Source organism: Vicia villosa, linkage group LG4, assembly GCF_029867415.1.
Source record: "Vicia villosa cultivar HV-30 ecotype Madison, WI linkage group LG4, Vvil1.0, whole genome shotgun sequence".
Lineage (NCBI taxonomy): Eukaryota > Viridiplantae > Streptophyta > Magnoliopsida > Fabales > Fabaceae > Vicia > Vicia villosa.
The window spans coordinates 173414985-173427040 of record NC_081183.1 but is presented as its reverse complement, the minus strand read 5'-3'; positions in this window follow the sequence as shown (position 1 = coordinate 173427040).

Sequence of the window (12056 nt, the reverse complement as noted above, 5' to 3'; positions counted from 1 at the left end):
TTAACAACGCGGACGGTTGGATTGATCCAAATACCCTCATTATGATCATTTCTAGTACAAGATTCATTCTCATTTTGATCGTTTCTTGTACAAGATTCAATGCCAACACCAATATCACCTTGATCTTCAATGTTTTCATCAACTATTTTGTTAGATAAAAGCACTATAGACCATTTCGTACTTGTCGGATCATTGACATAGAACACTTGTTTAGCTTGAGAGGCTAGAATGAAAGGCTCATCTTTGTACCCTACCCTATTGAGATCCACTTGCAAAAATCCTGACTTATCCATTCGTATGCCACTATTATTTTCAACCCACTTGCAACCAAATACAGGAATCTGAAACTTCGCGTAATCAAACACCAAAATGCGCTCGATAACCCCAAAATATGACAAATTTGCAAATTTCGGATTTAAGTCATTCGCACTTGATATGTGCATTGCTTCAGCTACCAAGGTAACACCACTATTTTGCATAGTACTTTTATCATCCTGTTCTTTGGTATAAAATGTGTATCCATTAATTGCGTATGCGCTATAAGAAAGCACAATTACACTTGGACCATAGGCTAAACATCTCAACCTTTCTGTTACTGAAGTAGGATCTGAACGATACTTTGAATAAATATGATCCCTAAACCACGGTATGAAACTTCGATTGTGCTCTCGTACTATCCAGCTCTCATTTCTATTTGGATTTAAATCTCGGAAAACAACCTTGTGCATTTCAACATACGGCTCAACCTCAATCTCATTGTGCAGAACATACAAGTGCGCTTGATCCCGTTCGACCATTGATACTGTCACAACTTTATTTCCAATTAGCCTTTTTCCTTCTTTTTTTCGACAATATGAGATTTGGGGAGTCCAATTGATTGAACATTTGACAGATATTCAGTACAAAACTCAACTGCTTCTTCAACAACGTATCGTTCGGCAATACAACCCTCCGGTCGACTTCTGTTTTTCACGTACCCTTTTAATATTTTCATATAACGTTCAGCAGGGTACATCCATCTCATATAAGCTGGTCCGCACAATTGTGTCTCTTTCACAAGATGAACGACTAGATGAACCATTATGTCAAAAAACGAGGGAGGAAAATACATTTCAACATCACATAAAGTAACAACTATCTCTTTTTGCAATGTTGGTAAGATCGCGGGATCGACCACCTTACTGCAAATTGACCTGAAGAAGAAACACAGCTTAGTTATTGCGCTTCATACTTTTTCTGGCAGAATAGAACGTATACCTATTGGTAAAAAATGTTCCATTATAACATGGCAATCATGCGTCTTCAAACTCTTTAACTTGAGGTCTTTCATGGACACAAGTCTTCTAATATCTGAAGAGTAGCCTTCTGGAACTTTAACTTCACTGAGGAACTTACACAATGTTTTCTTCTCCTTTCTAGATAGAGTGTAAACAGCAGGTGGCAGATATGTTCGTCTTCCTTTCGTCACGGGTCCCAATTCAGTTCTCATTCCCATGTTTACCATGTCCTTCCTTATGTTTAGGTCATCCTTAGACTTTCCTTGTATATTGAGTAACGTACCTATGACGCTGTCAAATACATTTTTTTCAATATGCATAACATCCAAGAAATGTCTTACATACAACGACTTCCAATATGGAAGTTCAAAAAAATTGACTTCTTCTTCCACCCACCCTTGACAAGTGAATGTGCAAAAGGCTTGCCAAACTGAGTGCTCACATCTTTCACCTTTTCAAAAATTTGATCACCTGACAAAAAAGGCGGGGCTGTACGATGTTCGGCCTTTCCATTGAATGCTTTTCTCCACCCACGGTAGTGATGATTAGAATTTAAGAATCTACGATGGCCGAGAAAGACATTCTTCTGACAAAGATCCAATCGTGTCGTATCGGTTTCATCTTCACAAACAGGACACGCCTTTTGACCTTTATTGCTGTAACCGGATAGATTTCTGTATGCTGGAAAATCATTAATTGTTCCAAACAACATCGCCCTCAAGTTGAAACTTTCCTTCCTATACCCATCGTAAACCTCCACACCGTTCTCCCACAAAAACTTTAAATCTTCGATTAAGGGTGCCAAGTATACGTCTATGTCATTCTGTTGAAAGTATTTGTGGGTAAATATTTTCGGTAATATATCGTATCCACAGGGATTGGTTAATATCACTGCCGTTCTATAGTTAATTATTTTGAGTTAGAAAAAGTAATTGGATTTGTGTGATGATTCTAATATTGTCAAATATAAATAATAATAAGAATGCAAATAATGAGAATTTGTTAACGATTAAGGAAATATGTTGAGCTTTAGGGTTCATCAACCTATTCCTATACAACTTATGGATTAATTCACAATTGAACAATCATTTGAACTATTATCTTCACTTATCCTCAAATATGATTCCATGTCTGCAAACCAAATTAGATAACTTTTACCGGTATGAGATTCGATCTCTCCAAATATCAATAACGATAATAGTAATTAGGAACGATAATTATGAAAACCCAATCACAATTCCATCTCTGCAAATTGCAATTGAATCAATATAGTAACCTAGGGCAAAAGTAACAATCCTCTCTTTCGATCAAGGATTCAACAATGATGTGAATTAAAAGCAAGGTTTCTTATTGATAATAAAATTCAAACAATTTTTCATAGGAAAGAATCAATGGTGTTGTATATTCATAGGTTAACTACTACCTTAAACTCAACAAGAGGAATTTAGCTCTCCATAGACATGAAGAACACACAAGAATCAATGGAGGGATTCATCTTCATCAATGGAATGTCTTCTATTGGTAAAGAATTGGCCTTCAATTGTTGTTCTTGACTGCAAACTCAGAATGCTCTCCTAATTTCGTTGCCTAAAGTTCTCCCTTTTCTCTTGGAAGCTAGGGCTTTTAAATAGAAGTTTTGGGCTTTTAACGCCGAGGCCGCGACGCGACAACGGAGGTGCGCGGCGCGATCAGAATCAGAGACTTTGGCGCGGCGCTGGCTAGAACTCCCGCGGCGCGCCCTTGTCAGACTTCAACTTTTTGCTTTGCCTTTGAGACTTCCAGCTTCCTTTCCTCTTCTTGTTTTCCTACAGCTTCAGTTCAGCTCTAAACCTGCATAAATAACACCCACAAGTGATTCGATTTGCTTTATACATGAACTAAACTTATTCAGTTCAATTCTTCATAAAAAAACCTATGGATTCATCACAATTTGCATTAGTTTAGAGAAGAAATCACTTATATTAACACATGAATTTACCATTAATTTACTCCTAACACATTCCCTGGTTGTTTAGGCCCAGAAATTAGCATAGATAACATCATGTACTTACACTTCATACATAGCCACGGAGGTAGGTTATAAATCATAAGAATCACAGGCCATGTGCTATGCGAGATACTTTGAATACCATGCGGGTTCATTCCATTAGACAATGACAACCGAAGGTTTCTTGCTTCTTTTCCAAATTCAGGATAATCAGTATCAACTTTCATCCATTGTGGTGAGTCTGCCGGATGTCGCAACTTTCCATCAATAATTCTTTCATCTGCATGCCAAGTCAAGTGTCTTGAATCGGTCTCACTACGATACATGCGTCTAAATCTCGGAATTATAGGAAAATACCATAAGACTTTAGCAGGAGACAACTTTTTCTTATATCGAGGGGCACCACATTTAGGACACTCATTCAACGCTGCATACTCGTTTCGAAACAAAACGCAATCGTTTGGACATGCATGTATCTTATCATAGCTCATGCCAATAGAGGACAACATCTTTTTGGCTTCATACGTTCGATTAGGAAGAACATTATCCTTTGGTAGCATATCTTTCATAAGGGCTAATAACTTTGTGAAACTTTTATCCGACCATCCATTGTCCGCCTTTAAGTTGTACAACTTTAACACCACAGACAATCTTGTGAATTTTGAACAACCATCATACAACGGTTTCTCTGCATCGCTTACCAACCTCTCAAACATTTTGGGACAATCCTCAAGATCTTCTTCAAGCGCTTCTGCAATCTCTTCGACTCGATCGCACTCGTATGTGTCTGTGCAATCGTCGTTTGAAGCATACTTCCTATTACAACTCGACTCAGCATTCCCGTTACTTTTCTCACCATGCATTGTCCAACATGTATAACTTCTATCAATTCCAAACCATAGTAAATGGGATGCCAACTTATTCCCGTCAACCTTACCCCCATAACAGCAACCCAAGCAAGGACACGACATTCGAAGCGGGTCTTCGGAGTGCGCAACCGCAAACTCAACGAATTCCCATACCCCTTTCTCGTACTCTTTCGACAATCGGTTTGAATTCATCCATGTCTTATCCATGTCTTAATTAAGCTAAACAAATGCTTCTTGGTTTCTCTATCAGGTACTAAGGAATTCTGTCAAGATAATAAATAGCTATCATCATAATAGAATACCTAATCAGAATACCCGATTTCTTAAAGAAGACATTACCTTATTTCAAGGTAATATAAGTCCACAAACCAAAAAACTGGTTGAGAGACACTAAATTGATATTAAATAGAACCATAAACAATAAACTATAAGCAGAAAATAACAAACTATAAGCAAGAAGAAAGGGATAGTAACCTGAGTTAGACTTGATGTGGGAGATGGGTAGGTTTGAATCGGCGTTGTACAAGTAGAAACCAGAGACTTCAAAGTAACTGTAAAATTAAACACACACACACGATGCAGTTAAATACAAATATCCACTGTACCAAACAAAACTCATGTAACTAATGCATGCTAACATAAACTACAAGATATTTAACCTTGACATATAAGGTTCATCCTTTCCAAGTTTAACCTTGACATATAAGGTTTAATGAATTATCACTAGAAACAAGATATACATCTATACCTCTATCATTTTTATTCGCATTGTCTTCCTATCTTTCCTCATATTAATACCTTTTGAGGAACATGTAATTTATTTTTATGTACCCCACCTTGCCATAATTATAAGACATAATTTCTTTTCTAATTCGTGACTTGTCGGAATTCTCAAATTCGTAACACTTATGTAAATTCTTAGTTTGGCCTCTCTCTTATGACTCTATAACTATAGCTTCATACTAATTATGATTGACAATTAAACAACACTCCTTTCATCTAAAATCTTCATTAAATATTATATCTTCAACAGTTGACATTACTAGCTTTTCATTTAGATACTACGTTAAAATAATGCTTTATGAACACTCCTTTAAGAGTGTTCTTTTTTACATTACCATCTTCTCATTCTAGATTAATAGATTTACTATTTGAATCTTTAGATGATGGACTAATGATGGTTTAAGCTTCTATTCAAATTTAATTTTAGAAAACTACTATTTTGCGAAGACAAGAGTTAATATTACACAACATATATATCAGTGTCAGCCTTAGAAGTTAGAACAAAATTATCCATACAATTAGTAGAAGTTATGAAATGAAGAAAAATATCCATACAATTATACAACATATCAGTGTCAGCCTTAGAATTTAGAACAAAAAACTACTTGGAAGACTAAATTCAAATATATAATTATAACACTGCAATTCATATGGAAGACCAACCCAGAAACATTGATTACAGTTATACAATTTAGAATCGATGAAAGAAACTCATAGGTAGTGTGTATCGGAAAGCAAAGAGTGAGCAACATGTTTCTATTTATAAACCAGAAATGTTTCTATTTACAAAGACTGAGCAACATAGTGGGAAGACTTTACCTGAACAGAAGCAGCAAGAAGATGTTGATTTTGACCAAGAAAACCCTAAAATCCCACAGAACGGCGTAGCAGCGGCGGCAGCGGCGGCTAGTTGGTTTGGGAGTGAGAGTGAGACGACGACGGAGGGACGGAGGAGTGGCTGAGACCACGGCGGAGGGAGTGAGAGCGAGGAAGCAGAGAGTACGTGAGCGAGGAAGAAGAAGACGATGTACGGATATGTTTTGTGTTTCTGAATAAAATAGCGTGTTTTAGTTTTATGAAAATTTTAAAAAGGGCTAATAGAGCGCTTTTCAGAAGCGCTTTCATATGCCCCTTTATACCAGCGCTTTATTACTAAAAGCGCTTTCGTACCCACCCCCTATAAGAGCGCTTTCAAAAGCGCTTTCATACCCACCCCCTATAAGAGCGCTTTTAGAAAGCGCTTTCATACCCACCCCCTATAAGAGCGCTTTTAGAAAGCGCTTTCATACCCACCCCCTATAAGAGCGCTTTTAGAAAGCGCTTTCATTACCCCCCTATAAGAGCGCTTTTCTAGCGTGATTTTTAATTTTGTTTTTAGCCAAACCTACCAAAGCGCTTTTGGGCAAAAGCGCTTTCGTAGGTGTGCTGTTAAAAGCCAAATTTGGCGTAGTGAAAACACAGCGGAATACTTCATCAGTTGAATATTTAAAACCATCGTCTACCACATTCAAGGCATAAACAACATCATTCAATAATAAAACCAAACGAGAGTTATTATCCAACTCTAAAACACAAAAGTTCCCCAATGTTACAAGACCAAAGCATGACACGACTCTAAACTATCGAGACAGCCTACAAGTTATCCTCACCAAAGCAAGCACCGCTACACTTCAATATGAAAAATGATCAACAGTAAGGGTGAGTCTCATTCGCAATTAAACAATGTTATCTGTTCATAAACGATAGAACATCAACAGTATAATATTCACCAATAGCAAATACATTCAGATTATATACACATCCACAAAACAACAGTAATTCAAACACACAACATTATAATATTGAACAACCTTCCATTCATGTTATAATCATTCATACACCTAATGCAATGTAACTATATGAATGTGGTATCATTCAGGAGTTACATCCATCTCACCGATCCACCATCATCAAGGATACGGCTACTTCCACTCACTAATTCCACACAATGGGAATTAGCGACCACTAATTTATCTACATCGGGATTCAGCCACCATATGATTAAGAAATGCATGCATCATCTATCACATGCTAATCACCAATTCAATCATATGAACAACATTATCATAATTCCACTCATCACACAGCACATACGACAAGAACGCCTTTCGCAATCATGTACCAAGTACATCAAACCAACACAACAACAACAGGAGATTTACATCATCACAATATCACGTATAACGCATCCATCACAATTCACCATTTTGGAAATACTAGTTGTATAAAATAAAAATGAGCTACTGCTCTTTGAATTATTTAAATATATAAGAAATAAAATTATTGATCCAACGCCCAAAATGGCACCCAAAACGGACTTACGGTTCAAAAGATATGAATTTTTGAAAATAACTATTTTTCACAAAAGCTATAGCGTAACAGGTTATAAAAAAAGCATAACGGGTTACAAATTTTTTTCTTCAAAAACAACTTCAGTGTAACCGGTTACAAGAAAACCGTAACCGGTTACGCTTGACGTAACTTTATTCGTTATTATTTTTACATGACCATAACCGGTTACGAACGACACCGTAACCGGTTATGAAATCGTAACCAACCCCTGAATCTCATTTTTCACAACTGTAATTGGTTACAAGCCCGACCGTAACCGGTTACATCAGCCTGCAACAGAAAAAAACACTTTTGACAACAACTTATTTTCTCCAAACACAACCCAATCGAATCAATACGACTGCACACGAAAAACATAACCAATTTACAGGTAATACATGTTATATCATCAATCAAACAACACATCCAGCATCATCAATCATCACAAACATGTAGTTACACATAATCTACAAAATTGAACCTAAATTTCAAAATCCCACCCTATAACACATTTCTCTACCGAATCAATAGCATACAAATCTCAGTCCTAACGTCTACAACCCGATAATAGAGGTTAATCGGAAGAGTCCCCCTTACCTTAGCCAATTTCTTGAGATCTCTCTTCCTTGTTGATTCTCCTCCTCCTCTGCTCTTTACGTGTTCAGCTTCTCCCAAAATGCTCTTGTGTTTCTATTTTTCCCAAAATTCTTGTTTTATGAAACACAACATAACTTTAGTAAGGCCTCAATTTAACACCTCCCCTCCTACTAACCACGTACTGGCCCAATAACCTTATTCCCATAATTCCTTCCAAATTTTAATTTAATCACCGAATAATTTAATAAATTCCAATAATTAAATTAAAATTCAATTAAATTAATTTACGAAATTACGGGTGTTACAATCTTCATCTTCAACCTTTGTGCTCCAACAATTGGTATCTAGAGCTCCGGTTCAGATCCACGGGAAGAGAAATACGAGTATATGTGAGGTGTGTGATTGTTTTGATTTCGGATTCATTAAATTCACAGTGAACTGAATATCAGAATCGTATGAGAATAATATTTATTAATTTCGAGGGATCGGGAAACATGAGTGTTTGGGGAGATCTGAGTGATTTCTTGCACAATATCGAAGATGAACGGTGAAAACAATGGTTTAAATATGAAACTTTTGGTGTTTGATGGAAAGAATTGGAATCGGTGAATGATTTAGATGCGTGTGTTGTTTGGCACTCAAAATGTGCTTGATCTCGTGAATGACGGTTACACGCCGGTTGTTGCGGATGCAACAGAAGCACAAAGAAACGTACAATGAGAAATGAGGAAGAAGGATCATAAAGCGTTGTTCTACATCCATCCGTGTGTGGATGCGAATGCGTTTGAGAAGATTTTTGATTCGACGACGGTGAAGGCTGCGTGGGACACTCTGGTACGATGTTATGGCGGTGACGCGTTAGTGAAGAAGGTGAAGCTTCGGTCTCTACATAAGCAGTATAAGAAACTCCACACGAAGAGTAATGAGAAGGTACTTGAGTACATCTCCAAAGTGACTCTAATCACTAATGAGATGAGAGCTTGTGGAGAAACGCTCTCAAAACAAATGATTATTGAGAAGATACTGAGATCACTTACTCCTCAGTTTGATTACATTGTTGTAGCTATTAAACATTCTAAGGAATCGAGCATCATTAAATTGAAGAGCTGCAAACCAGTCTAGAAGCATAAGAGTTGCGTCTAATTGAGAGAACCTCTGAGAGAGAGGTAGAACAGGCTCTGAAGGTGTCTCATGGTAGGAAAAGTCAAAAGCCTTCTAGGTCAGAAGCCAAGAAGAGACGTTGTAGTTCTCAAAAGTCATAAGCGTCCAACTCTGATGAGAGGAAACATATGAAGGGAAGGGAGAAGCTTGACAAGAAGAAGATTCATTGCTATTGCTGTAAGAATTTTGTCCATTATACTTCTGAGTGTTAGTCAAATTAAGGAAAGAAGCCAGAAGAAACAAATATAGCCAAAGAGTCTAATAATGAACCTTTGATATTGATGGCTTCTGAGTTTGACAATAGTGAATTGTCAGAATTGTGGTATATGGGTATTGGCTTCTCAAATCACATAACTAGAAATAAACAATGGCTGATAGGCTTTGACTTAAAAAAGAGTACAAAGATTATATGTGCTGATGATAAGTTTCTTAATTCCAAAGGAATGGGAAATTCCATAATCAAAGTTAAGAATGGTAAAATTGTTTTGATCAAAGATGTTTGGTATGTTCATGGGATGTTTACATGTATATTAGCAATCATTCAATACAATTCAAATCATCCTCAATAACACAAGATCATATCACAAGGTTCATCATCCTCAAACGGCACACAAAACAAGCCTACAACTCGAAAGTTACGCATCATTGAACCTTCAAAGAAAATCACAAAACAAGATTTTTAACACACAGCGACCATACGCGTATCACCAAGCCTATACGCGTATCGCCCTTTACCATACGCGTATCATACACGTTTCACCAAAGTCAAAATTGCCCAGAAAACATCTCATACGCGTATTAGCCTCTTCATACGCGTATCATCAGAACCAAAATCCTCTTTAAAATTTCTCATACGCGTATGACCACTCTCATACGCTCCTCATACACAAATCACTAGCACATGGTCTTTGGGATAGGGCAGCTGCGTATCATACGCGTATTGCCCCTAGAGATTGTCCCTCATACGCGTATGACCTCATCTCATACGCGTATGACACTGTTCCATACGCGAAACACCAGTAAATTTTCTAGAATCTGCAATTTCGCACCAGTCCAATTCTCACTCGTTTCTACTCATATCAGTCCACGATTTTGAGTCTAAAACAGTCCAATTTCACACTTTCATTCATAGGATTCATTCATACTTATTAGACTATCATCCTATATCAACCCATACATCAAAAACCCAATTCCCAAATCAATTCTTAGAACCCCAAAAACCTAACTCTGACATACAAATCGAATTGACTCAACAACACAACCAATCATGCATTATCACTCATAATTACAATAAGAGATGGTAATTGGAAGAGTCCCCCCTTACCTTAGCCAAATTTCTTGATCTTTTGTCTCTTCCTCTTTGTTCCTCTTTCACGTTCTTCGTGTTCCAAACCTTCAATCTTTCACGTTCTATTCTTTTCCCAATTTCCTTCTTGTTTTATGAAAAATAACTTTAATTAGAAAAGACTTTTTTACTAACTCACACCTCCTTCCTTGGTAACATCATACATTGGCCCAATGCCTTAAACCTTTTGTTTTCTAATTTTATTTTCCATAAATCAACATAATTCTAATATTAATTAAATTTCCAATTTAAATAAAAATTAAAATCATACAGGTGTTACACATGGCTTTCCAAAGATTATGTAGCCTAAGAAGTCATGTGCGATATACATGAAAGGTAAGCAACCTAGATTTCCAATTTCGTTAGAAGTGGTTCCAAGAGCAAAGTATGCTTTGGGGGTTATGCATTATGATGTGTCTGGGTCATTCCCAAAACCTTCACTTAGAGGAAATAAGTATTTTGTGTCATTTATGGATGAGTTCACAAGAATGACATGGGTATCACTTATCGAGTTTAAGCATGAAGTGTTTAGTGAGTTTCATAAGTTCAAGGTGAAGGCAGAAAGACAAAGTTGTCAAAAGCTGAAAATTCTCAAAACTGATGGTAGAGGTGAGTTAACTCAACATATTTCAGATAGTTTTATGAAGAAAATGGATTTGAGCATGAAGTGAATGCTCTGTGTACTCTATAACATAATGGTCTTGCTGAAAGAATAAATCGTATTTTGCTTGATATAACAAAGAGCGTGATGAAGGAGAAGAAGCTACCTTACTCGTTGTGGGGAGAAGTTGTTGCCACTGCAACGTATGTGCTCAGCAGGTATCCAACTAAGAAGCTGAAGGAAGTTGTTCTTTTTGAGAAGTGGACTGGAGATAAGCTAAGTGTGAGTCATCTTAGGGTATCAATTTTGTTTGCTATAAACATGTTCTAGATGCTAAGAGAAAGAAGTTGGATGATAAAAGTAAAGTAATGTTACTGGTGGGGTCTTGCTGAAAGAAGTAATGTTGCCACTGCAACATATGTGCTCAACAGGTAACTAACTAAGAAGCTGAAGGAAGTTGTTCTTTTTGAGAAGTGGACTGGAGATAAGCTAAGTGTGAGTCATCTTAGGGTATTCGGTTTTGTTTTCTATAAACATGTTCTAGATGCTAAGAGAAAGAAGTTGGATGATAGAAGTAAAGTAATGTTACTGGTGGGGTACCACAGTACATGTGCTTTTAAGCTTTATTGTTCAATCTCTAAGAAGGTGGAATTCAGCAAAGATGTCATAGTGAAAGAGTCAGAAACTTGAAATTGGAATACGTCTAATTCTGCCTCTAGTGTTGGAAGTGCTTCTGAAGGAAGTTTGGAAGTTATTTCTAAAGATGAGTCAGAATCAAAATATGATTACTATTCTGAAGGTGAATCAGAGTCTGAAGGGAAATCTAAAGGTGACTCTTATGGAGACTCTGGAAGTGATGTAGACTCTGAAGGTGGTTCAGACTCTGGTGGTCAAGACTCTAAGGGTCAAACTTCTAGAGGTGATCATGCTTCTGAAGGTCATGCTTTTGAAGGTGGTAATTCTTAAGGTAGTGTTTATGGAGGAGGTCCAAAAGCTAACACTATTCCAGGTTCTGTAGAAGATTCATAGCAAGTTCAGAGACCACAAAGAATGAGACAAATGCCCA